At 56.1% G+C, this 27,642-nt stretch overlaps 1 protein-coding gene and 1 long non-coding RNA gene across 4 annotated transcripts in view; both read right to left on the bottom strand.

Moving 5' to 3' along the window:
* LOC116998626 (indian hedgehog protein) overlaps window positions 1-27,642 on the bottom strand; it is a 58,888-nt gene that overhangs the window by 16,942 nt on the left and 14,304 nt on the right. The gene's annotated exons all lie outside the window — the stretch shown is intronic.
* LOC122149412 lies at window positions 493-20,281 on the bottom strand. Its single transcript, XR_006163014.1, has 3 exons — window positions 14,345-20,281; window positions 9,730-13,729; window positions 493-580 (listed from the first exon to the last, which is right to left on the bottom strand). It is a non-coding gene; the product is annotated as an uncharacterized LOC122149412 (long non-coding RNA).

Genomic DNA, 27,642 nt, shown 5'->3' with positions numbered 1-27,642 from the left:
GCTGAGACTCCTAGCTCATTCTGGATGGGCACAGTGCTTGGATGAGAGGAGGGAAAGGAGACGTGGCCCCATCCTGCCCTTGGTACAGAGAGACTTTCTAGAACTGCACTCACCGAGGTTCTCTCGCTGGAAGATGTTGTTTCATCCTCCTGGGATGGAGCAGGTGGATGGGGATGCTCTGTAGTTTCTGCAGTGGGTGCTGTATCCACGTCGCCCTCTGGTACCAGAAAAAGATGCAATTTGGGATTGAGATAAGGGAGCATGGAGCATTACCCAAACTCGCTCCAGGAACTGTGCTTGGACTGGGAGCTCAGCCCATGGAGGGAAAGCAAAGGGAGAGACTGTTGCATGGGGTGAGCTGCACTTGGGGCCACACTTCCCTTACCCCAGGATATGGGGCTCAGCAGTTGAGGGGACAGCTGCATCACATGCCCCCCATGCCACAGCCAAGGAACTCCTCACCTGAGCAATGCCGTTTCCGAGCCTGCTTGGCCTCCTGCTGTGTCACTGCAGTGTAGAGCTGCTGCAGAGCAGAGGCAAATGCCTGCCCTTCTCCTGCACGGCAGATCCTGGGCAGGGTCTGTGGGAGAAAGTAGAGGCACCATCACCCTGGTAGGAAATCACCTGCCAGGGCACCCTGCCACGGTGCTGCTGTGGGGCAGAGAAGGGGCTGTGAGCCCCTCTGCCTGTCAGGCTACATCTGTTTCACGCCAGGACTGCAGCAGAGTTTGTGGGAGCAGGCAGCTCTGGCACTGGGTGGGATGTGGCTGCTCCAGCTGTGCACACACACACACACCCTCCTGCACACCTGCTCCAGACAGGGGGTTGCCTTCCCATTGAGAGGCAGACTGCAGAAGCTTTTGGGTCATTCATGAAATGCTGGAAGTAGGATCGCTCTGGAGGGGTTGTGGCTTTCCTGCCTGCAGCAGCATGGGCTGCAGTTGTGAATATGGACAGTGAGCCTTGGGCAAGGACATGACCTAATTGACCTAATAAGAGGTGGGAACAGGTAGCCCCTGCTTGCCACCACAGCCTCCAGCATAAGGCATCTCTGATGGCCCCACAGAAATGAAAATGATGTGACAGTGAGATGAGGGAAGCCCAGGTTTGCTCCCAGTCTGCCAGAACAGCTCCTGCCTCCCTGCACACACTTTTATTCCCTCCAGACTTGACATGGGAAGCCTGCCTCCTCCTGCCTGCACCCTTTGCCAGCGGGATGCCACCGCTCCTGCTGGACCATGCTGATGCACATGAGAGATCTTGACAAGCTGGGGGAGCGCCACACTCCACAGCTCACAGTGCTCAAACAAACATGTGCAGGGATGGGGAAATGTGTATGTGTCCTGGAGGGGGTGTGCTGCGGGGGGCGTGTGGGGCACAGTGTGGGCCTACAAGTGCAGGTGAGTGAGATCATGATGACGTGCACAGGGACTGTAGTACAGCAGTGGGCAGATGAGCGTGGCTGCTCATGAGTGCACACATGGCTGTGTAGCTCTGTGTGTGTGTATGTGTGTGTGTGTGTCAAAGGTCTGAACACACTAATCTCTGCCCTACTCCACACCCAGACAGCAGGAGAACAAAGTGTAACAGATAAGGTAGGATCCTCTCTGGGCCAGGAAAGCGGGGGGGGAATGGGGACACTCAGACCCACTCAAGGCCAGAGTCCAAAGGCTGACCCCAGCTTCCCAGAATCAGAATAGGTAGGCTGAGCCCTCCTCACTGCTCCCTGCCAGGCAGGGTGGCAGAACAGGGCTGATGCAGGATAGGTTGGCTGCTGCCCAGACAGACACTTTCCATGCAGGTCTCATCTCTTCTGCTGGAGTCACAGCCATGAAAGGCCCTTTGGCTGTAGGAAATGCAGGGCACTGGCATCTGCTTTTTGACCAGCTGCTATACAGGTCACCTCCTCTGTCCCTGCCCACTGCCACCGGAGGGAGCGATGCTCTTCTGCCAGCATCCTGCCAGCATCCCACGAGCATCCCTGGGATTGCTTGGCACTGGGCAAGCACATCTCTCAATGCCTCATTGCCCAGCCCCCAAGCTGTTAGCAGTGCTGGCCCGTCACAAGGTCCCAGAGAGGAGGAGGGATGCTGAGTACCTCAGGCACCCCAAGGATGCTCTTTCCCTGCATGTCTCACCCCACAGAGCCTGGGTTGCACCCAAGGTTGCAAAAGCAGCATCCAAAGCTGGGAAGGTGACTGCACTTCAAAGGCAGAAGAGGGCCTGGTCACGGGTGGCCGACACAGCCCAGATCAAAGGCACAAGCTGGAGTCATAATTCAGTGAAAAGCAAACAGCAGCTCCCAGGAAAGTCAGGAATGGCAGTGAAGTAAGCAAAGTGTACTAGATAGCACTGCGTGGGTCAGTGCCCCAGGAGGGCAGGAGAGTTCCCTGCAGAGCCAGCCAGCTCTGGGTGCCACTGCCATGGTGCCCACCCCCTCTCCCTGCCACCAATGGGTCTCTGGGGAATGCCAGGGCAATGGGGCAGACCATGAATCCAGGGTGCTGCCCAATCCCTTCTGTTCTAACACATCTAGGGTGGCACCTGGGATGTGCCCTGAGCACCAGGACTGCTCAGGCTGCTCCACTTCAGAGCATTCAAGCAAGGATCTGGGCAGGGCAGCTGCTCACTCAGTGACCAGCCCCAGCTGCCCAGAGCCAGCACAGTGTTCCCATGGCTTCCCTGGGCATGGGGCAAACCATCCTTGCAGTCACCCAGTGTCCCCAAGAGCAGCACACACACACACACGGAGGTGGCACCTTGGGGAAACACTGGGAGGAGAGTGCCCAGCGCCACCGGAGGGATTGGGCATCCGGGGTGGCACAGGGGTCTGCAGGTGCAGGGCACCTGCTGCCCACGCCTGCGGGAAGGGCTCAGCTCCAGCAATCCCAGGGTGGAATCTGGGAGTCAGCGGCCACTTCCTGCCGCTGCCCTTCCCGGCGGCTGGAGCCCGCGGGCTCAGGGCCATGGGGTGGCTGGAGCTGGCCCGCGGCGGGACTGGGAGGCTGCGCTTCACAACCCCGGAGGGAAATGGGTTATAACCAGAGCTGGAAGCGTTTCCCTGCACAGCTATGACTCAGCAGGGAGCAGAGTGTGCTGTGCCGGCCACCGGCCACCTGATGGCCCCGAAGGCTGAGAGGGACAACGAAGTGTCCTTTTAAGGGCTGGATGGGGGACAAGCTCTGGCTACAGCTGAATCTTCCCCTTCCTCCTTGTCTCACTGCTCCATTCTGAAGCTGAACCCTGCTACAGACAACTTGTCCCTACTGCAACACCAGCCCTGGCCTCTGGTGGCTTGTTTTTCCCTGATTACCCATCTCCAGGATAAACATGATGTCTGAGGTCCAGGGAGCCACACAAGCAGAGAGCTGGCAGCTGGGGGAGTGCTGGCCGGGTTGCTCCACACGGCTCGCCAGGCACCAGGGAGTGATGCCTCGGGAGTTGGCATGGCTTGTCTGGCCTGTTATGACTACCTGGCCACAAGGCCAAGTGGGATGCCCCAGTATCAGGAGGGACTCAAGGCTGCGGCAGCGGCACGGGAGACTCCACAGCACACCCTGAACTGCGACTGGCGGGGGGGGTGCCCAGCAAAGGGGGGCAGGTGCCCAACATCACACCGAGAGCAAGTCATGCTCACTGACAGCCCCACGGTGTGGAGGGGCAGCTCAGGGGCAGCTCAGGGCTGCAGCCTCGCTCAGTGACCCCCAACCCAGAGGGCCCTGCTATGGGGCTGCACCCCAGTGCAGATGCAGCAGGGCCACTGGTGGGCAGGGAACAGAATCTCTCTCCAAGGCATTCTGCTTTTACCCACCCCCTGCCCAGAATGGGTTTGCAGGCAGGCTGGATCATGCTGGGCCCCCGCACCACTGCCAAGCACCAGAGTCTAAATCGGTCATGCTCAAAGCTGGGGACTGACCCTTTCATTATCACACCAGACGCTCGAAGCGGTTACCAACATTCTTCACTACAAATCCCACATTCCTATTTTTTAATATATTTTTAACTGGAAAACAGAGCGAATGGGGCCTGTTTGGAAATTACAGCCTGGCTGCTGTGGCTTGTATGTCAGATCTGCCCACATTCCCGTGGCCAGCCTCAGCACATGCTCCACAGGGGCACACTTAATAATTCCTGCCGGGGCTGGAGCCAAGGGATGTGCACCAAGGGGGAGGATGGCTTCCCCAGGCTGCCCCTGCCAGTGGGCTCCATGGAAGCAGCGTGGTGGAGTGACAGACCAGGAATGGCAGACTGGCTCTCTGGCACTGGGCACAGCCACTGTCACACTGGCATGGACGAAGTCTGGTGCCGCTGTGGCAGTCAGTGGTGGGCAGGGGAAGGGCTCCATGGCTGGTGCATTCCTGTGCCTCATGGCCCAGCTGCCCTTGGCACTCTACCCTGCCACAAGCTTTGTGCATGCTACTGGGAATAGGACTGGAATGGCTTGCTGGATCTGTGCTGGACATCTCTGCCCACAGTTATCCCAATGTCAGTCAGACACTCCCACTGGGATCCAGATAGATGCTCACCCATCCTCCGCCACCAGCAGAGGATCTGTCCGCAACAGAATAGAGGGAGAGGGCTGAACTGCCCCCTTTTAGGTGGTATCAAGGGCAGGGAAAGGGGGTGCTTTTACCCGGGGATGAAGCAGGTCACATCAGCCCAGTCACAAGTCCCAGCTCCCTTGTAGGGCAATGAGCCTCTCCCTGGGGACAGAGCCACCTTCAGGCACCCCAAGGTGCCCTACACTTTCCACTGATGCCCTTTCCTAGCTTCTCCAGCCCTTATATCTATTTGCACCCTCCTGCCTACAGCAGCTCCTGGGACACTCCATACCCCAGAAACAGGTGGCTAAAGGACCAGCTCTGAGATCATAGTACCACTGTCACCACCCTCCCTGTCATGCACTCCCAGGGGACACGCAGCAGCAGCAGCAGCAGCAGCAGCAGCAGCAGCTAGGAGAGCTGGCGGTGCTGCCAGCCCGCCCTTGGAGCAGGCACGGGCAGGATGGCCAGGGCTTCACAGGCAGGCAGCCAGGCTGAGCACACCTGGCAGGAAGCGGCGGTGCCGGCAGGGGAAGGCAGCCGGAGTGCTGCTGAGAGGTGAAGGGGTCACCCCGGGGAAGAGCGGGTGGTGAGGCTGGGACAGAGGAGCATCCCAGCCCAGCCCAGCCCGGCATGGCACAGCACTCCTCCCAGAACCGCTCTGGCCCTGCTGCCGGCAATGTTTTCCTTTCCCCCTGACTTCAGGGGCCTTTCCAGCGAGCAAATGTCAGGCACATAAAGAGCGGTACTGTGAGCGGAAGATGGAGCGAGAATGCCTGCCCGCGTCCCTCCGTAAGTGCTGTCTCACACTTCATCAAGGCAGCCTTTGCAAGCGAGGCACTCGCTTAACAACCAGCAGTCTATGCTGGCCGGCGACCGCAGCAGCCCCGCCGCTCAATACCCTTTTCTTTTCTCCTTGTACTGTTTTTGTGGCTTGGGTTACAGCCTTTCTCGCAGACACTGAGCGGAGGGGCGTGGTGGCAGCGGGGGCTCTGCATTGTGCCGCCGTCACGTCGGGGTAGATGCTGGTTCCCCCATGTAGGGAAGCCGGGGGGTTCTATACCCGCCCTGCCCACTCACTCCTGCATCCAACGGGCAGGGATAAATCCCAGGGAAAGGAGGGTCAGCGGCAGAGCAGAGGTAGGGCAGGAGGTGCAGCATCTCCTCCCCAGTCATGTGAGGACCAACCCACCAGGAGCAGCCTGGGGCTTCGCAGAGACAGCGGGCAGTCCCTACCCCATCCCATTTGGAAAGAGGTCTGGCAAGTAAACCCATGGGCATCCAAGCCCTCACCCTGCCCAAGTGCCAACAAAGTCTCTGAAAAAGAGTTATGTCCAGCGCTAGCATTGCCTAGCATTGCCTCCACAACTGGGCAGTGCTGGAACATGCTGGGCCTTGCTGCGCACGGTCTGGTGGCAGCCGCTGGTGGCACTCCCAGCTCCAGCTTGACCATGGTCATTTGTCCCCCTGTCCAGCAGCCCATGAGGTAAAAGCAGGAGAGCCTTTGGGGAAGCTGGCACTGGGTTCCAGTTTGGCAAGGGAGATGGACAAGGAGAATGAGCAAGGAGGTCCCAGCATGTCAGGACTAGTGAGGACTTGCTCCCAGGAAGGCAGAGTCACAGGCTGATAGTACCTATGGCCTTCACCTCCACCAACCTGACCCATCACTGACACAAAGCTGCCTTCTCCAGAAACAAGAGCAGAAGACATGAAGACCTGGTGGCCAGTATGCCTCCTCTCCCAGAGTGACAGCTCAGAGACCTCGCTTATCTGTGAGGAAGTTGGGTGGCTCACACTGCCTTGTTATTTTAGGCTGACTTGGTGAATATGGATACATGACCCAGGTTTATTATTGTAGGGTCCCTCCACAAAGTGTGCCAGCTCATGCGGGTTTATTATTGTCTGCTCAGGAAAGCTGGACACATTGCACTGGTCTGTTATTGTAGGGTTGCTCAGGAAGGCCAGCCAGCTCATCCCAACTTGTTATTATTGCTCGTGGGGGGCTGGCCAGGAAACTTCCTGTGAAGTGGGATGATGGAAAGGGAGCCACACCTGGTGAATCACAAGGATGCTGTGCAGCGATAAGGAACAGCAAAGGGTGGGATCCAGCACCTCGGCTCCACCCAGCAAGGACAGGCTACTCATTCATGGGCACAAGCACTCATGGGTCCCCTGGGACCTGTGGGGCACTGAGGCTGGTAGAAGCAGCAGGAGTGTGGGTCAGGGCTGGGAACTGGCAAACCAGCCCTCAAATTCCTTGAGAAACAAAATCTGGGGATGACAGGGGACAACCATAGAAATACTGCACCCAGTACATCCCTAAACCTGGCACACAAGGGATTAGCTGAGCTAACAAAGCCCAGAGAGGAAGCTGGTGCTGAGCCAGGTGGGATTAGGGGCTTTTGGGGGGAATCTGGGTGTGTTTAGGACCAAGGTTGAGCAGGAGACAACTGCTCCACCCTTGTGGCTTTGCAGTTCCTCCCAAGCACGGGTGCAGCCATAGGGGCAGCCCCTGGGGATGCTGCCCCATTGTCACCCGAAACTGCAGCAGGAAGCACTTCTGTGTGGGGCAGAGGGGCAGCAGGGCACAGCCTCAGGCAGGTCCCCAGGCACATGGCCCCAGCAGGGTTGGGTCCAACATGCCCCAGCAGCCCCAGCACTGTTGCTGGCACAGCCACTGAGTCACCATCACTTCCCCTTGCCCTGTGACAGACTGTGTTTCCCAGGCATGGCAGCCTGCTGGTGTCACCCCAGGCTGTGCCCAGGCATCCCACGGGCAGTGCCCAACTGTGCCAAGTGCCCAGGTGTCCCCCCAGGCAGTGCCCAGCTGTTCCAGGTACCCAGGTGTCCCACGGGCAATGCCAGCTGTGCTCAGTGCAGATGTTGGTCCCCAGCCAGGCACTAGGATTGAGTGTCAAGAGAACTCTCTCCATGCACAGCAGCGGCGGCAGGAGGCCAGCCTGCGCTGTGAGCACACAGCCCTTTCATTCATGGCAAAAAATAGCCCCCCAGGGTGTGGTCCAGGCTGGAAAAGCCCCCTCCATGCCTGGCCAGCTCATGTTTATTCAATACGGGGGGGACACACTGCCCTATCCCTGCCCCCCAGCCCTGCGCACCATCTCCCTGCCAGAGTGGCTGCTCTTGGACGTGATTCGTCAGGTCCCCCCTGGCCAAAACACACAAGCTGGGGCGGGGGGGGAAGCAAAACCCTAAAAAGCACTGGGTTTGTCTCCAGGAGGAGCAGCCCGTGGTGATGTCATGAGAGTTTGCAAGCGGCCACATGAAAGGGACTCGCTGCCCAGGAAATCCACCGGTCAATGATCCTTCAGACAAGCCAGCGATTCTTCAGTGGGCCAGGAAGGAAACCTCGAGGAGCCCCAGCCAAGCCTGCCCTTGCCCCGGGGACGTAGCCTCATGGCCCCCCAGGACCCCAAACCTACTCCACAATCCCTCCATACCCCTTTCTCAGCAGCTGTAATTCACAGCAGCCCATTCCTTCTGCAAAATGGTACCAACCTGTCTGCTGCAGTCCCTGGGCACCATGCCTCCCCCAAGGACTACCAACATCCTAACCCCTGCTCTGCAGCCTCCAGAGTCTGAACCTCTGTCCCACAGACCTCAGACCCTTTCCCTCTGCTGATCTGGGGGGCAGCACCCCTATTTCCATGGTGATTCATCAGGCTGGGAGTGGCAGGTGATTTAGGGTCAAGGCAGCGCTGTGACCTGACAATGGGGGTGCAGCAGGGTAGAGGGTTCTCTTTCATGAAGGATTACACTGGGGACAGCTGGGAATACACAGATGCAGCCCCCTCAGCCCCCTCCCCAAGAGTCAGCCAGGTTCTCAGCCTGCTCTGGCAGGCATTGTAGCCATGGGTCCTGAAACCAAATCCACTGCTCAGGGCTCCCCTCCCCATTTTCCATAGGTGCGGGGTGCAGTGGCTGGACTGATGAAGAAGATTTCCCTTCCTCCTCCTCTCCATGCGGAAGACATCTCTGGGCTCACATCCAAGGCCAGCGTTCCAGCTCTGCACATCAGTCTGCTCTGCACATCCCAGCCCCTCTATGGATCCTGTATCACATGGAAACTGGCGATGGAACTGCCTTTCCTGCCCCATCACAGGCTGCAGACCAGAAGTAGCTGAGTGGCAAGTGAAGCTCAGTGTTTTGACTTTGTGCCCTCAGCACCTCCTACGCATCATTTCAGGGGGCTGCAAGAAACCAGCCTGTCCATCTGCAACTTGCCCATGCAGACACTCTTCTGCTCCACTTACTCCATCTCCCCACCCACAGGTACAAGGTGACAAGACCCTCTGCAACCCCAAAGATGCCTGGAAATCAGCACATGCCGCAGGCTGGTGCCACGGAACACAGGGATACTGGCTGGGAAATCCTCGGTGCAGCAATGGGCATGGGTACCTCCACAATCTGAGGCCAGCTGAGTGGTGAACTGGAACCCACTGCGCTTAGCAGAGGGAGGGTCTTTGCAAAAGAGCCAGCTCTGAGAAGACCACAGCCTGAGACTTCTAGGATGTGGGGCATCTCCATCCTGCTGGTACCCAAACTGGTCCATGACAGTACTGAACGCATGGAGGGGACAGGGACAGTAGAGAGGAGATGCGAGCCCCCACATTCAATGCAAGGCTCTCAGGACTGTTCCTTCTCCCATCTGGGCCCAGGTTGGGATGTTTGCTCCTGCTGTCCCTGTGTCAGAAAAGAGAGGGGACTCAGTCTCTATGACTGTCAATCAGGCACTTTTCACCAGAGCTAAAAATGCACTCGCAGAAGGAAAACAAAATAAAAACACAAAACAAAACAGAGAGGTGAAAAATTCCTTGATATTTCTCTCCTGCAAATCCCCAGAGCCAGCAGAGAGGCGAGAGCCCCCAGAGTTTGTCAAGCAAACACTTTCACACCCTTGGCCACGCTCGGCACGCTGCCGCTGGAATGCCAAATATATATTTAAGCCCTGCTCATCAAAGGAGTCTGTTCGGAGTCGGTTTCAGGCAACGTGCGTGTGGGTTTGGCCTGGAGAGAAAACCAGGGATGCGGAGAACATTTCTTGGGGATGGGAGACGGCTCGCGTGCGCGCGCACACACACACACGCGTGAGATAAATGACAACCTTCAAGGTCGTGTGGCTGTAAGGTCGCGGGCTGGGCACGAGATACCTGCCCGCTGTGGCACTCACCCTTATCAGCGCCTGTCGCACTCTGGGGTGGGGATGTTTAGGCTGGAGGGAGGCCAGCAGCCATTCTGCATTCCAGCACTATAAACTTTGTCAAAGCTAAGCGAGCTCAGCCAACAAAGCCAGGGCCCAGCAAGACAAGCAGGAAGCAGCACTTTGGGAGAGGGCAAGATTGCAGGGACATGGAAGGCTGCTCAGGGCTGTGCACCTCACCGTGAGGTGATAAGGAGCCTCGGCTTGGGCTCAGCACTACGCAACACTGAGACACAGATAGAGTGCTCCTGTAAGTCCAAGGCTGGAGTTTGCCAGGGTGCCACAGATCCTGCTCTGCCTCCCCTAGCACTTCCTGCACTAGGCTGCCAGCTGTCCCACAGGACATCACTGCTTTTCTGTTGCCAAACAACCCCAGTTCTTGGAGGCATCGAGGGCAGGGGGCTGCTGCTCGACAGTTCCTCCTCTCAACACGGCTTTGCTGGAAAAATCTGGCACAGCAAGGAGCACTCAGGGAGCAGACAGCAAATGGGAGACTCTTTCTGCATGGACACTCCTGTTCCTCTTTCCTTCACAAGTATTCCTTTGGTTTGTTCCAGACAGCTCAGGGACCTATACACCCATCTCATGGACAACCTCAGCATCAGAAAGATGGGGAAATGTCTGCCTTCTGTGTGGGGCTTGCAAAACCCCAGTGCTGGCTGCGGGGGCTGAAGGCAGCTCTGGGGAATGCCACACATGGGTTGGTGGCAGGGAAGGAGCTCCATCTCCAGATATGACAGGCTGACCTTTCCCCTCTCTCTCAATGCTCCAGCCAACAGCAAAGATATTTTAGCCCAAATCTTGTACCTAATTCCAACTGACAGAGCTGCAGGTTGGGGTCTGGACAAGGGCTGGAGGTGGACAGGGCAGAGAGATCATTGCCACAAGCAAACAGAGCATGCCAGTGCTGTGAAATCAGGCATTACGCGCCTGTCTCCCACGGCAGGACCAGCCTGTCAGGCTGCCAGGGAGTCACTCTGGTTATGGCAGGGGCAATCCCAACACTGGCAGGGCCTGACCCTGCACAGCCGTGCCTCTCAAGCTGGGTTCATCTCCAGGTGAGGGGAGGGATTGCTGCACCACCACGGTTGGATTTCAGGCACCTGCTGCGAATAAAACACTCTGTCAGGGCACCGTCGCCCTTTCAGCCCTTGGAGAGAGGGACAGAGTCTCTGTGATGCTACCTGGGGGTCATAGAGGGCTGGGGGAGCTGGGAGCCATGGCCCCAACTCTGCCCCATGCTGTGCCACTCCACCTAGGCAAGCAGATTTCTCCTTGTTGCTGCAGCCTCTTCCATCTCTGTCCTGCCAGGTTCAGCCACTGCAGTCCAAGTTGTTCCTCACTTTCAAGGGCAGGAATCCCAGCCTGTTCTGGGAGAGATGAGCGGAGCTTCACTGCTCCCCCTTGAGCAATGAGGATCAAAGACCTCCTCAGCTCTGGCAACTGCTTCTTTTTCCAGCCCCCTGCCCACTCATCACATCACTCTCTCCATTCATGCTTGCCTTGCTCAGAAGGTTTCACCCACCCCTTGCCATCTCCAGACAGCAAAACCATGGCCTTTGGCTAAATACAGTGTTTTCTAAAAGCCTCACCATTTTTATACCTATTTTTCTATGTATTTTCTTCCATGCAGCACTATGTGTCAGCAGCAGTACTGGAAAACAAGGTACTAAGGACGTCTGATTCCACCTGCCCTGTGCTCATGTAAAATCTCATCTATTTGCAGTCCCGCTCTCCTGTAATACCATCACCCTCCAGTCTAAAAATTGGTCTACCTTCAACCTTATTCATAATAACATGTTCAAATACATTGTCTTCTATTTGGTGCCAGGCTACAAAATCCTCCTCAACTTAAACCCCTGACATCACTATGGCCAGGTCTTTCTGCGGACTTGGGGAAGTAACAAGGGACCCCTGTAGGCCCACCCTGCACTGCCATCAGCTGCCATCATCTCAAATAGTCAAGGAGCTCTTTCTTTGCTCCCCAACAGCCCCAGCTCCTCCAGCAGCCCCAAAGTGGGGGAAAGGGGTTCCCTCAAATGCCCTGCCTCCAGGAATTGAGGTTGGCAGAGAACCTCTTCAAACACCTGGAAGCTCAAAAGGCAGCTCTTCAAGTTGACATCAGAGCTGAGGACTGGGCTGCTCCTCACTCTGTCCATGCTGCCTCCTGCAGCTGGTGCCCACAGCCCACTGCCTTCTACCAGGCTACAGATCTGCAGCCTCCACCCGTGCAGGAGAGCAGGAATCAATTACAGGGCTGGCAAAGGCAGGGCTGTTCCAGGGCTGGCACGTGGCACCGGCTCCAGCAGCCACAGAGCACGTGGCACAGCACTGGAGGCAGCCGGCTGGGTGCAGATGTGCCACTGGCTCATGGGGAAGAGGCAGGGGAACCACTTGAAAGCCATGGTATGAAAGTGCTGGTAAACCAGGGCCACTCCTCTGCTCCTCTGGCTTCATGTGCTATTTATACTGCTCTGGGTGCCCACCCTGGGGAGGTTCAACCCCTGGGGTGCAGAATTTTGCCAAGCCAGCCATCTTGTCCGCCATTCAGCTCCCCAAGCCCCCAGCAAAGTCCTGGACCCTCCTGGTAGCCAAGATGCCCCAGGGTGGGCTCTGATCCAGCCCATTAGAGCATGGACACATCAGCACACACTGGAAGGGCCAGCCCTCATGCAGTGCTCTCAGACAACCAGCCTGTACAGCATGAAGGTATGGACAAGCCTCACCACATCAGTCTGGTGACAGGAGAGAGCCAGCCAAGCCATAGTCACTCCTTGGAACCCCACTGTTAGTAACCCCAGGTGGCTGCAGCTGGGGGGGGTGAGATGTCCCTGTTCTCCCCAGGGCTGGATGGGAAGGATTCCATCAAGCTTACAGGCTGGTTTCCATGTTGAATGCAAAGGGCTAGGTCTCACCTTGTGTCCCAGCACCCAACAACTGCTGGGCATTGCAAGGGTTTCTTGAGTCTTTGCAGGCAGAGGAGAGCTGAGTTCTCAGTAGGGAAATGTGATTCTGCTAACCCAGACCTCACAGGGGCTGCCAAGGGGCTTCAGGGAAGGTGGGATGTGAGGAAGAGAAGGAAGAGCAGCAGTGCCATGCCCTCAGTGTCTCGCACAGTGCAGGCCCTGCATCCTCTCCACCTGCCAAGCAGTACATCCAGGCATTACTCTGTGCACAATCCCTTCTCTGTACCTAACCCCAGCTCTGTGTCTAACCCTGGCTCTGTGTCTAACCCTGGCTCTGCGTCTAACCCCAGCTCCGCTGGCGGCAGCAAATGTGTCTGTAGCCAATGCTCGTCCCTGCAAGCTGGGGTTTGTGTGCCCCTGGTGTCTCCCGAGGGCTGCAGGATGAGAACGCTGCCCACGCAGCCCAGAGCTGTGGTGGTCCCTGGGGCTGAGGGGCAGGACTGTGCTGGAGCAGGTGGCACTGACGGTGCTCCCCCAGCCAGCAGCGGAGGAGGAGCTAAATTTATTCCACCAATATGTGGGCAGCGGGAGGGGACCAGGGGCTCCTCCAGCTTGTCTGCCCCATGCGTGGCCAACCCTGTCCCGACACCGGTGACGACAGCACGGTCCTTTTGGACACTCTCTTTGGCACCCACGTGTCCTGATGACTGGTCCTGAGCGGACCCAAGTCCTTCCTCCTCTGACCACAGAGGGGAAAGTTTCCAAATTAAAAACCTAAATCTGGCAACAAGGTGCCCATGGCAGGAACCTTTTAAACTGGCCATTAAAGTTTATAAGTTAGACGGGCACCAGGAGCAAGCGGCAGAGCTGCAGGAAAACAGCCGCCCCTCCTTGAGCAGCCTGACCACGGCTGTCCCCAAAGCCGCAGGGCTCACGTCACGGCCTGACCTCATCTCCAGCACCCACTGCTGCCCGGCCCCAGCCCCATGTTTACCCCTGCCCATCCCTGCTGCCGTCCCTCGCAGCCTGCTTTTCTCTTTGAGGTCAGTCAGCAGCCCCGGGGCCTGGCGAGGAAGAGGAAAAGAGCAGAGAGAAGGAAACCAAACCTCAGCGCCCACAAGGCAGGCTGCAAAACACGGAGCCTCGGCAGCCGCACTGCGGGGATGGTGGGCTCTGTCCTCTCTGTCTCTCCCCCAGCTGCACCCCCCCTCCCTGCCTCTAGGCTGCTGGAAAAACTCCTGCAAGCCAGGGCTGTTCCCACTGTTACTCTCCCATTTTCCCACAGACAACACATTCTGTACTGTGGGCAAGATGGGCTGGGGGGAGGAATTGGATGCAATTTGTTGACCTACCCTGCCCCAGGATGCCAGGGTGCACCACAGGCACCTGAGAGATCCTGTTCCAAGGGATGACATGCTATGGAGTGAATGAGTGGCACAGCCTTTCCCCAAGCCCAGGTAGGGTACCTGCCCCTGGGTAAAGCACAGCCTGGGGTTTCAGCTAGAAGAGCTTTTGGAGCAGCAGAAACAGAAGCCTTGGGTACCTGGGTACAGACCAGGCCAGAACCTCTCCCTTCTTCCCTGCCAGTGCAGGTGCACTTGAGCTCTAGGCCTCTCAAAGAGGACCCACCAGCCTTGGTGAGGTGTTGCAGGTGCATGTGGGATGGGGGTTGGCCTTACCTGGTGTGGTGGGAGGGTGGACAGGGGGTATAAAACCCCATAGGCAGTGATACTGAAGAGCCCTGGAAACAGCCTGAACAATATGCTCAGCTGGGAGACCCATGCTGCCAGAACACAGATGAGAGCCACAAAAGCCACATGGGTTCAGAAGGGACAAGACTGGGGGCTATGTGGCTGCAGGGCTGCTGTAGCAAGCCCAGAGCACCGGTCAGAACAGGCTGGGAAAGCCACTGTCCCCATTGGCTGCTGTTTGTGCTAATGCTCATGGGGCACATGTTGCCCACTGTCACCTCCTGGAGAGGTTTGTGGGTTGCATTTATAGACTCAGCCACAGACCCTGGACCTTATCTGCTGGACCACATAATGCTGCCCCTGCATCCGGAGCATCTCCGGGAGCGGGAAGTGTCACCAACCCCCTCTGGACCCCAGTGAGTCAGTGCACACACCTGAGCCACTCACACTCCTCCCCACGGGCATCGATCAGTGGGGAAGCACACACACACACACACACACAAACAGGCAGCCTCTGCAAACAACTGCTTGTTAAGTTAAAATTAAACTCTGCACAAATATTGACCTTTGGAGGGGACACAAACTCTGCCAATATATTTACTAGCTTTATAAATGGGCCTGACCACAGTGCCCTGTACAGTGAGGTGGAGGAGGTGAGGGCTGCAGAGGTGCCCAAACAAGGCACATCTCCTCCTTCCCTAAATGGGGAACAATGCTGCTGTGCCCCCAGCTGTGCCGCCCCACCCCCAGTTCTCACTCCAGCCTTTAGGAGGATGGGTGGCAGGCATGAGGACCCATTTTTTCCCTCCAATTTGTGGTTTCTTGGGGGAGCAGCCAGCAGCTCGCAGAGGACACAGGGGAAGCTCTTGTCACCTCTGGGCTTGTGAAGCTGGACAGCAGAACAGTCCTGATGCTGCTCCTTATTTTCCAATCCTTCTAGGCTTCTCCACTGACCAAAGCTGCAATGCTGGCAGGGGCACCCACTGCCAAGGCCAGCTGCCCAGCACTTGGGCAGGGTGCTCTGCTCACGAGGCTGTGCCTCCACTGTGGAGTGCTCAGCACAGCTTGGGGGGGTTCCCATCACTCAAGAGAGACACAGAGCTCAATACTTGGCTTCAGGAGCAGAAACACCTAGCTTGCAGCTGGAGAGAAGGCACAGCAACACTCTGCAGGGGGAAATCACCCCTCTCAAACCCACCAGAGCTCTCTAAAGGAACCAGCATTCCCAGATGAGCATCTAGGGTTTGCAGTGGGAATGGGAAAATACTTAGGACAAGATGTTTTCACAAGGAGGATGGCTAAACCAGCTTGGCTGTCATGGGAGAAGATGCAAACTATTCTCACGGCCTACCCCTAAGGTAAAACACAGGAGGCAAGCTGGAAAAAATGGTGGCTTTTGCAGGCAGAGGGTACAAATGGGGTGGGATGGCATGGGAGGTAAGAGCATTGTCAAGGACATTAGTGCAATAATTTGCTGTTGAATAGTTGGGCAATGAAGGAGAACTTGGGGAACAGCCCCAGCTACTGTGTTAATGCAAGGGGAACACACTGGCCTGGAACTCAGCAAGGAGAAGATGACCTTGCACAGCCCAAGGAGCCCAGGATGGGACCATTGTGCCTGAGAGTGGGAGACTGAATCCTTGGGCAAAGATGATGACACAGATGTGAGCACATGGTCTGGCTGAGCGTGCACCTGGGCAGTGGAGCTCAGCATGTAAGGATGATGGAGGGTGGATTCAGGGGATGGCCCACAGAGCTCAGCATGCAGACTCAAGAAGGAGAAGGACACCAAGAGAACGTGCTTGCAGAAGGCACAACTCCTGCACCCAGCGCAGCGCATGCACTGGCTGGGCAGCGGGAGGAAGGCTTGTGCTCGTGCTGGCTGCGTGGTCCCTGGCCCCAGGGATGCAGGGAGGAGAGCACGACACATACAGCAGGGGATGCCCAAGTTCCAGCTCTTGGAAATACTGAATAGAGTCTTATTCAAGCTGATGTAAAACACTGTTAAAACACACAAAAATCCTTTGAGTAATGGGCGAGCGGGAAAGAGGCATCTATAATTAACAGTAACTGTTCGAGACGGTCGCTGCCCAGAGACGTGTACTGTGCAAAACCACTTGAAAAGGCCTCGTCTGAAAGGCGAAGCCTGGGGTTTTTCAAGAAGCCCGTCATGTAACGATCCTGGCCCTTCCAAAATAATTCTGCCATATTAAAAAAACCCAAAACCTCAGCTTAATCACCCTGCAGCACTGGGACTGGAGAGTTCTGAGAGGAGGGGAAGGGAAGCACAACCGGCTTCCAATTAGAGCCTCATTAGAAAGGAAAGCTGGGGAGCTATTAGAGAGCTGGCTAGGAGTGAACAGAGCCAGATGCCTGGAGACCCACTGCAGGAGGGGTGTCCTCGTCACCCCTGCCCTTCCCCTTCCCCTCTTCCTCCTCAGTGGGTGCTCTGAGACTCCAAGAGTGACATGGTCCCAGCTGTGGACACGTGACCTGAGCAAAAGAAGAGGTTGCTGTGGTTGCATACCTAAAAGCTGTCATGGAATCCTTGGCCCCACACATAGTAGAGTTTGGGGATGTTCATGGAGACGGGCAGGGAAGACTACAGATGGAATAAAGGGGAACTGGGGCTAGAAGGATACTGCAGATAGAAAGTGAAACATGGTCTGTGGGCTTCACTGCCTTCTCCCACCCTCAGAGGCACAGAGCCAGGCCAGAGACTGCCCCATCCAGATGTCCCTGTGATACCAGATGAGGCTTCCATTTCTGCCAAAACTGGGGCGGAAGGTGACAGTCCTGCTCTGAGCACATACCTTCTCCTGCCCTGCAAGCACACCCTGCTGCCTTCCCTTCCACCTTGGGTCCCTGTCCCCTCCCATGCAGACCAGTCCTAATGCCCAGTGTGCTGCAGCCCCTCGATGATGAGTGCCACGGCTACAGACACTCATCAAAGTGCCAAAGTCCAGACAGGTCAGAGTGAATGCCAGAGCATCACCCACAGCACAGGTTCATCCACAGTATCCACCCCAGCTTGTTTGCTTCCTCAATCTGGCTTTAATTGTGCCCACCAGCTCTGCCTGGCTGGGCCAGGGCAGCAGGCATCTCCTTGCCTGCCTGCAGCCTGCCTCCAGGGCTGTCCAGGCAGGAGGCATGCTGCCCAGAGCAGCCTTCCCTTCCCATCCCACAGCCTGGGATCCATCCAACACAAAGTTAATTTCTAACCATGGGTAACCACCAGTGTCCCAGCTGGGATGATTTATCCCCTATCTGCCTGGGTTGGATTTATGAGCCACACATCCCCTAGGCTGTGATAAAGGCCATGTCTGTGCTCCTCCATCCCTGCCTTCCCATAGCCACTCCGTGCGGACTCACTGCCCACCCCCCCTCATTTACAAGCCTTTCCCCAGCGTGGAAACCTGACAGCCCACAGAAGAACAGTAAACAGCACAGAAAATAGAACATGCTGGAGGCCAAGGAAAGACACGCTGGCCAGGAAAGCCACAAATGGTTCCTGCTTTCAGGATCTGTTCAAGAAAAGAGAGTGGGATGTACCCTGGACTCCCACCAGCCCTCAAAAAGGGAGAGGGGAGCTGCTATTAATAGCTGATCCAGGGCACTGCTCACATGCAGGGCTGGATTGGATGATGCCACAGCCGTGTTTGGGATGGCTGAGCATCAAGGAGCAGCCCTTGAGGGAGTGTTGGGTGGGAGTGGGCATTTGCCCTGCAAATGGGAATTCACACACAGTGTGGAAAATTCCTCATCCCATCAGTCCAACACGAGGCCAGGAGAACTGGGGACCTGAAGTGAGGCCAGATGCTGCCACATTTGCCCCTGTCAAATAGCAATAGGTTGTGGGGGTGCTAAGTGCATGCAATCCTGCATGCACTTGTCCCAATCCATCTTCCCCTGCACACAGTGCTCAACAGCCCAGCACCTAGTGACAATGTCATGGTGATGCCTTAGATTTGCACTTCAGGCTGCTTTAGGGTTTGGCCATAGTGAAGATGAAGACACATGTCACCCAACTTCTTTTTAAACAAGATCTGAGGCTTCTTTCCTTGTGCTGGGAACACAGTCAGCTCCTGTGCAGTGCTGGGCATTACTGCAGCCTCTGTAGCAGGCCAAAATACATGCAGAGAGCTGCATGACCTGGATCTATTTTCTGTCCCTCCACCAGCCAGAAGCCACTGTGTCAGAGGTCAGATGTTCTGCATGCACTGCAGCAGCTGCAGTTCAGAGCCTTGTACATCAGTGTCCCTGCCCCAACAGCTGGGATGGCATCACTCTCTGCACTACAGCCAGGGGCTCCCAGTCTCCACAGCCAGCCAGATGTAAAGCCCCACAGGTAGGCAAACAGGCTGGATGCTGGCAACCCAGCCATACAGATTGTGGTCCTGAATTCAAAGCAGTCCCTTGCCAGTGGCATCCATCTGGAAAGGGAGCAAAGGGCAGAAGTGACAGCCCTGGGGTTTGCAGCATGAGGCTGCAAGAAGCAGGATGGATGAGGCTGCAGACAGCATCCTGGCTCTCAAGGCTGGCATGACCAGCCCCAAGCCGTCCCCCAGCCCTCTGCAGCGCTGATAGCGGCAGCCCCAGCAAGGGAGAGAAGAGAGCCTTGTTCTGGGGCCAAGACTAAGGCGATTCAGTGCTCTGCTCCCCTGAGGTTTCTCGGGAGAAACCTGGCTCTGTAATGGCTGTGTCTGTAAAACGTATGGAAATGCCCATAAAACCTGTATCAAATGCTATATGGATATATATGGATACATGGAGAGAACTATGAAATTAGGAGCATGCAGGGAATTGGGGCAGGACGGCTCCCTCTGAGCCATAAAAACACATAGGTAAAAGGCAGGGGAGGCAGCAGCACCGGGAGTTGCACAGACAGGCTGGGGAGATAAGGAGCCAGGGGAAGGGCACCCTGGCTCATGCTGCACAGCTTTGCTGAGACCTGAGCCCATGGGAAACCTACAGAAGTGATAGAAGGGCCTTTTTGTGGAGTTGCATGGGATAGACCACTGTGCAGGTCCCAGGAAGCCTTTCCAGAGCTTCCCAGAAATCCAAACCCTCACTATGGGCAGAGGATTTGGGAAGACCCTGGCCAGTATCAATGAACTTGGAGGCAGCGTGAAGATGAGGTATCAAAGTGTCAACTGAAAGGCTGGAGAGGGGAAATGGACAAAGGTCTCTGCTGTGGATGACAACAGCCCACAGTGGTATTGATGTCTGAGAGAATAACTGCTGATCCCAGCTGGAATGAAAGAGCCAGCGCTGGTTGAGTACTGGTTAAGCATGGTCAATGGAGCAGTACCATCACTTCAACAGCTGAGGTTTTAGCAAAATTTCTGATCTCTCTATCAACAGATTTTGCAGCAAAATCATCAAAAAATAGGCAAACAGAGGCCTTTTCTGAGGAGTAAGCAATAAATAATGAGAGGAGGTGTGCTGTGGCCACTGATGCTGTTTGTTCCCCACACTGTGCTGGGCAGCACCCAGTTAGCTCCAGTCCTTCTTGCCTTGCCTCGGTAGAGGCTGGGGAGCTGGGATTCCAGCTCCCGGATGCTCCCACCAATACCTTTCACTTCTTGTACCCTTCCTAAAGCAAAAAAACAGGCCAAGAACCCCAGGATTTGAAGCCTAACCCCACTCATCTGCCCTGACTCATTTCACCTGAGCAAAGCAAGCATGGAGGGACCTGTGCAGCAGGGATACTGGGACAAGACAAGCTGCAGGGGCAAGACAAGCTGCAGGCACACTCGTGCTCCTCAACCACATGGGGCTGACGCTACAGTGATGGGGGAAGGCTCCTTAGCTGCATGACTGCCTGCTCAGCTCCTGCTGCACCACTGACCAGAGTGACAGCACAATGTGCATACCAGCCCTGCTGCCTTGAAGCATCTCTGTCATAGAGGCTGCAGCCGGGGCGATGCGGCGACAGGGCTGCAGAAATGCAGTGCTGTGGATGCAGGATGCAGTGCCTGGGACACAGAGTGCAGTACGCGGGATGCAGGATGCGGTGCCTGGGACACAGAATGCAGTATGTGGATGCAGGATGCGGTGCTGGGACACAGAGTGCAGTATGTGGGATGCAGGACGCGGTGCCTGGGACACAGAGTGCAGTACCCGGGATGCAGGATGCGGTGCCTGGGACACAGAGTGCAGTACCCGGGATGCAGGACGCGGTGCCTGGGACACAGAGTGCAGTATGTGGATGCAGGATGCCGTGCCTGGGACACAGAGTGCAGTATGTGGATGCAGGATGCCGTGCCTGGGACACAGAGTGCAGTATGTGGATGCAGGATGCCGTGCCTGGGACGCAGAGTGCAGTATGTGGGATGCAGGATGCGGTGCCTGGGACACAGAGTGCAGTACGCGGCATGCAGGATGAAGTGCCTGGGACACAGAGTGCAGTACGCGGCATGCAGGATGCGGTGCTGGGACACAGAGTGCAGTACGCGGGATGCAGGATGCGGTGCCCGAGATGCAGAGGTGCAGTGCCGGCTCCGCAGCCCCCCCGCCGCCGCCGCAGCCCATCAGGCAGGCGGTGACCGGAGCCAGGGCGCCATCTGCCGCGTCCCTGTCACCCACCGCCGCTGCAGCTCCGCGCTGTCAGATGTGGCTCTGACATCCAGGGCACCCCGTTTACAGAACTGTGGCAGTGATGAGGATGCAAAAGCCTCCAGGCTTTTTTTTGTTCCTCCTTTGGGCTCCAAGCCCCTAGTGCTGGGGCTGGGGGGTGGCAGTTTGAGCTGTCCCACAAAATAAATCTGGGAAGTGGGGCAGGTGAGGGGCCATGTAGGGGAACTTCAAAAGCAAAACAGACAGAGGGGTGTGAGAGGTGGAGGACCAAGGGCTTCCAGAGGCACTGGGCAGTTTTTGCAGGACAAGTTTAGAGCTACCCCACCAAGGCAGAGGTGCCAAGGCAGGAACACGGCTGCAGCAGCTGGAGAAATGCCAGGCTGAGGAGGAGCGCGGGGACACTGGAGGTCCCTGTTTCAGGGCGCTACCTGTGGGTCTGCTTATCTTCAAGCTCAACTAGGCAGCCACAAAATAGAACAGCACCCAAGGAGAGCTGGAGCCCAAATTTTCAAAAATTTTCCGCCTCATCTTGCACCAGCAACCATGGCCCTTGCTCTGCTCTGGCTCTGCACGTTGCCACTTTCTGGGGCACTACATTGCCACACAAGTGGAAAACATGCAGGGACCACACTGTCGAGGGATGCTACATGACTATGGATGAGGCAGAGTGGGCTCATGAATATTAATGTCCATTATGGCTTTCAAGAACATCAACACAGTACAAAGATTACTCCTAATATCACTCCTGGCCATGAAAACACAGCGATATTCTCATGTCAACCAGGTGGCAGAGTGAGGATGGGATGCCCATCCTCTGCCCATGTCCTCAGTCTCTGTGCTCCAGCTCTTCAGCTGGCCAGAGCAGTGGGAGGGGAGCCCTGCTTTCTTTGCAAACCCAAGGTCTCAAAACACAGGGAGCAAGAGCCAGGCAGGCAGGGAGCTGACAGCTCTGTGACTGTGGCTTCTGCACCATGACAGGCACTTGTAGTCACAGTGTCCCAGGAGCCAGCCAAGGGATGTTACCTGGGGAGCTGGGCAGTGTGTGGGGCTGGCACACCCCATGGCTGAGGAAAATTTTCCTGTGTATCTGCTTTGGAAAGCACCATTAATGAAGGTTACAGAGCCAGAGGATGGACTCCCCAGGGACCGGGGTGTGCCTTCCAGCCACGCCATCAGTAGACTGCAGGGGAGGGCAGGCATGGCCTCAGGGAAGCACAGGGGGACAACAGGTGGGATGTGATCACACCTGGGACACACACTTAACCCCGTCCTTGGCCATGATGGGACCTGTGTCGCTGCACTGTGGCTTCCCAAGGATTCCCAGGTTAGAGAGCTACCAGGCTGGAACTAGAGGAGCAGCCACACTGACAGCCACGAGATGTAGCGATACTCTCCTATGCCTGCCCTTCCTCCCTTTTCACCAGTATCCATCAGTATCTCCCTCCAGCAGTCACAGCTCCCAGGACCACAGAACTTGTATCAGTCTAGCACTGCTGCCAGCAGGGACACCACTGGGAAGGGTTTTAGGGATGTAAGCCTTTTATTTTGGCAGAGCTCTGGGATGGAGGATTCTGCAGGCCACCTGCATCCCCTTGGTGAGGCTGCCAGGTCCCTGGGCAGAGCAGTCCCTGGGCACAGCAGTCCCTGGGCACAGTAGTCCGTGGGCATGGCTCCCATGCTCGGCCAGTGCAGCACAAGGTCAGGCCTGTGAACCCAGGCAGGCACAGGGGGGACCTTCTAGTCGCACAATTACTATATTATGTAGCACTAATAAAAAAAAAAAAAGAGGGGGGGAGAAAGGGCTTGAAGTTTTCTTAATGCCACATAGTAAAGTATTTATAGAAAGCCAGGCGTGAATGGGCTGCTTACAGGCCACACTCCTCCTCGGCGTCAGGATCTCCAGGAATTATTCTGTGCAGTCACATTGTTGTATTCACCCAGAGATTGAGTTTAATTACAGACACGCGGGTGAACAGGCTGTCAGTGTTCCAGCCTCGCTGGGGAAAGGGCAACTGAGCTCCCTTTAATGAATGTATTTTAAAAAGACCCAAGGTCGAAATAGAGAGGGAGGGAGGGGGACTCACAGAGGCACTGGGGGCAACAGGGATGGAGGAGAAGGGGCCATGGGGAGATGTGGGGTACCAGGGGAGTCACTGGGGCTCTCTGAATTGAGGAATGGGGCTGGACTGCTGGGGAGAGGTTGGGGACAGTTGGACATTGGGTGTATGGGGCACACAGAGCTGAAGGCACATGGCTCAGATGTGGCCAGAGCAGCCTGCAGGATGCAGGGCCCCAAGTATCCACTGCACACAGGATGGCAGATCCCCTTGGAGACCCAGAGGAACTTCCCAAAGAAAATGGGGGGAGTGGGGAAGACTCCTAACTTATTACAGAGCAGCATATAAACAGAACAAATAAATATAGAGCTACTTTATTACAAGGCTGGCCAACTCTGGTGGCTGACTGATTACAGGGCAGGCTGCTCCAGAGCTAGGCAAACCCAGACCTCAATAAAGGCCAGATTGGAGCTGCCTTTTACTCATTGACAACTCTGGCATGCTCCTGCCATGCTGCTCAGCCCCAGCACACCACTGGCTGCCCCCACAGCCTAGCATGAGGCAAAGGGGTAAATAAAAGCTTAAACAAGTAGTGAGTAAGTGATGAGCAGGGGCAGGCAGCATCAGCAGCCTTGCAGACAGGCACTAAAAATACAGTTTATTTTCCTAAGGAGGCAGCAACTTCCAAAACTGTAGATTTGAACAAAAAAATAGAAGCGATGAATAAAATGCCATAAGAATTATAGATCCATGGCGGGGGTGGGGGAAAGACCCAAGAACAAGGAAAGAAAAACACAGTGATGAGTAAGATACACACATGACGTATGTAAATATACCAAGACGGAAATGCACAAGCCTCCTGCACACAGAGGCACACGCAGGCACATGCAGAGACACACGTGTGGGGATGGCTCCCAGCTCCCCATGGGGACAGAGCCAGCCCAAGTTCTCCCCTCTCTTCTCCTCTCCCCAGGGCCAAAGTCATTAACCTCTGCACACACACACACAGACATCTTTCCAGGGCTTAGGCTGAAAGGGCATTTTGTCTCTTACTCCATGGCGCTCTCCAGGCTCCCAAGCCACCACCAGTGAGGTGGTGGCTCCTGTCCCTGGGGACTCCTGCAACCACCTCGGTGCTGAATCCCTGGCACCTGGTGAAAGCCACGGACCCCACAGTAGGGTGGAGGGTCAGGGCACAGACCCATCCAGGCCAGGAACTTCCTGGCCAGCAGCCAAGGCAGCCCCGTGCCCGGGCAGCTGGCCAGCGCACCCGACCCCAGTGTGCCCACAGAAGATGAGGGAGGGATGGAGACCGGCACGTCCGTGGGGTTGCAGGTCAGGAGGCTTTAAAGGAGTTGATTTAGTATTGTCCTACCTGCCCTGAAACGGGTACTTGAGCAAGGGATGGAGGTTGCTTCAGGTCATCGTTGTGCTGAACAGAGCCATTATAGCACAGGGCAGGAGAAAGGGGCTGCTTTGGGATGAGCTGGCTCCCCTGGGCACAGCTGGGTGAGACTGCTGTGGGTCCGCACGTGCCCCATACACAGCCCTGCCAAGGAGATGCTCCCCCAAACACGTCCCCACAGCGATAGATAAACACTACTGTGACCACCAGTACCATCAAAGTCCTAGGGCACCTTGGCATCACTGCATCCTCCCCAAGGCAAGAGCCTGGGAGAAGAGGCAAAGCTGGAAGGGAAAGCAGGCAGTCCTGGTGCTGGACAGCCTTCCTTGGCAGTTTGCAGGGTTCCTTCCCTGAAGGCATCACTGTGTGTCTCAAGGGATCCCTGCCACCCCCTGCCCTGCACACTGCCCAACCTGCTCCACAGCAAAGCCTGGCCATGGTGCTCTCTGGGAATTTGCATGGGACAAAGCAAAATACAGCACAGTCCCAAATCTCCTTCACACTGCACATGCGATGGCAGCACCTGGGCCATGCCAAGGCACTTGCCATCTCTGCATTTCCTCTGCCCTCACCATCCATCACCACCTGCAGGGGCAGATGTCCTCCCAGGCATATGGCACATGGTGAGCCTGGGGCCAGCCAGGGCCATCATGGCAGCCCCCACCACTGTCCCCCCTATCCCGGGGAGCGGAAAACGGATCTCTGCAAAGGGCAGCTCATGCGGAAGCTGTTCGCATCCCGTAGTGCAGGCTCCACGGGTGAGGAGCAGGGCAGCTCCCAGGTCGCCAGGTTATCGGATGATAACAAGCTAGCACAGCCCGAGCACGCGACTTCCAGCAATGCAAGGCTACTTCCTTTGTTTTGGGAAAACAAGAGGGGAACGAGACCTTTTCTGGCACGTTCTTGCCCGGCCTGAAGCTGTCCGCCACTTGCACCGGCTCGGAGAGGAGCCGTACCCTCTGCCCGCTCCTGGCAGGAGGTGGCCGGGGCCACCCCTCGCCCTTTTCGCCTTTCCCACCTCGGCGAGGAGCAGGGCTGGAGCCAGACTTGCCAAGCAGGGCCAGACAGCTTCTCCTTACATCCCCCACAGCCTGGTGGGGATCCTGGCTGCCGGGCTACGACATGGGCTCACAGCCTCACCAGAGATCCCCTGATCCTGCCTGGACAAGTGGATCTCCAAAGCAGCCTGAAAGGGTAAAGGCTAAATGTCAGGGGGGCCAAGACACACATGCTTTAGGCTGCAGGAACCCTACCACACTGAGGTTACCTCAATACTTCCCCCATCCCCAAACACAGGGCTGAGCCCTGTACTGGGGCAGGAGAGCAGCACAGGGTTTGGGCAGTCATTCCCACCTTCCCCTACATCCCATGGTACCCCCTTCTCTCCACAGAGCTGTGGGTTTGACAGGGGTGTAGGAGACCCCCCCACGCCTTCCCCAGCAGAGGAGGAAACATAATAAGAAAAATAAAATTTATAAGCGAGGCAGTAATTACAGTGTGGCTACAAAAGGCTGCCTCCTCAGGGCCATCATTATGTGGCTAAATTTAACGCCCTGTGCGGCTGCTCCGGGGCGGGGGGGAAGCCGCGTCCTGGGGCTCTGAGCATCCACACAGACGCCGGCTCCTGCTACCTTCCCTCCGTGCCGGCCAGGGCAGCACAGCTGAACGGCAGCCAAGAAAGCCATAAAGCGGGTCAGAATTTTTTTAATAGTCTATTTACCAAGATGCTGTTTTTACTGCCGAGGTTTCTCTCGTTTTATCTCTGGCTTTCCCCCGCCTCCCCACTCTCTCTTCCCCTGACTCCTGAACAGACTGGGCTGTATTTTCTGTTTTAGGTTCCTCTCTCTCACTTGGTCTAAATACTATTTTCAGAACTCTAATTTTATACGGTATGTCCCTTTTTTTTCCTCTCTTTCTCTTTTTTTTTTTTTTTTTTGGTAAATATTTGCCATGACTAAGCCAGGACACATCCCGTTTAAAAGGTTCCCATCCCACAAAACATCAGCCCTTTAATGACATGAATCTCATTAGCTCTCCCCATGAAAAGAGGTATAGAAAAGGAGCATCACTCAGCCCCTCTGAGTTCCTGTATCTGCACGGACATATATTTAGCTGTGTGTACTGTACAGTCACAGGAGGGGACAGTCTGGGCACACGCACACCACCTCATTCAGCCAGAGGGACCCAGAGTGGGAGCCCCTGGGACCAGTGGGTTTTGGGATATCCGTCTGTCTGAGATAGGGTTGGGAAGGGCTCTAGGCCCAGTGGAGCCAGAGCTGGACTGCAAGAGCGGGCAGCCGGGCAGAGAGGCGCCTCAGAGTCCCTCCAAGCTGGAATTTGGGATCCTCTGAAGGACCTTCTCCAGTGTTGTGTAAAGCCCACCCTTGCAAAGAGCAGTCCTACCACAGGGACCCAGCCACTGACCTCTCCAGGCCCTCAGTCCTACTGCTTGGGTTAGGTGCTGGATAGCAGATGTTGGCTATATACTTGGAGACTGATTCAGAAGAATCAGCACAGGTCCCAGGAAAGGTCCAAATGCCCAGAGGTTTCCTTACTGAGGTGAGAGTCTGTCTGACCAAGTGGTCTCTGCATCAAGCATAGTATCCCTGAGGAGCAAGCACTCCCCAAGGGCTGAAGCTATTTCAGCCTTCCTCTCAGCTGAGAAAGAGGCTCTGTCTCTATCTCTCTCCATCCATAAGACCATATTTTGCTGGGGAATCAGTTCATCCACAGTCCCATGCTGGGTGTGGTCATCTCTACTTCAGTATGGTCTTCACTTCTCCAGTGTAGCTATCCCTTCCTTGGTGTAGTCTTTCCTTCCTCAGCATGGCCATCCCTTCTTTGGCATAGTCATCCCTTGCTCTGCACATTCATCTGTCCCTCAGGATGGCCAGTCTTTCCCCTTGGTTCACCAGGTGTCTCCAGAGGGAGAAATCCCAGGAGATGCCACAGGCTTGCTCAGATCTCACAGGCTGAGATCTCATTCACAGAGCTGAAGGACACAGCAGAAGTCTACAGAAAAGAATTTACTCTCTCTTTCCCAGATTGTCTATGCATTTTCCCTCTTATTTCCAGTCCAAGCAGGACACAGTGCTGTTTCTCAGCCTCACTGCACCCCACCACTTTGGCATCAGGTGATCATGCTAGCATGACCTTCTCATTGTCCTCTAGAGCTGTTCCCAGCAAACCAGTTGTGAAAAATCTGCAAAGGTACTGCCAAGTCCACAGCATGGGGATGGCTGTGG

This window comes from Catharus ustulatus, chromosome 7 (genome assembly GCF_009819885.2).
Source record: "Catharus ustulatus isolate bCatUst1 chromosome 7, bCatUst1.pri.v2, whole genome shotgun sequence".
NCBI lineage: Eukaryota > Metazoa > Chordata > Aves > Passeriformes > Turdidae > Catharus > Catharus ustulatus.
This window is presented reverse-complemented; position numbering and strand designations above follow the sequence as displayed.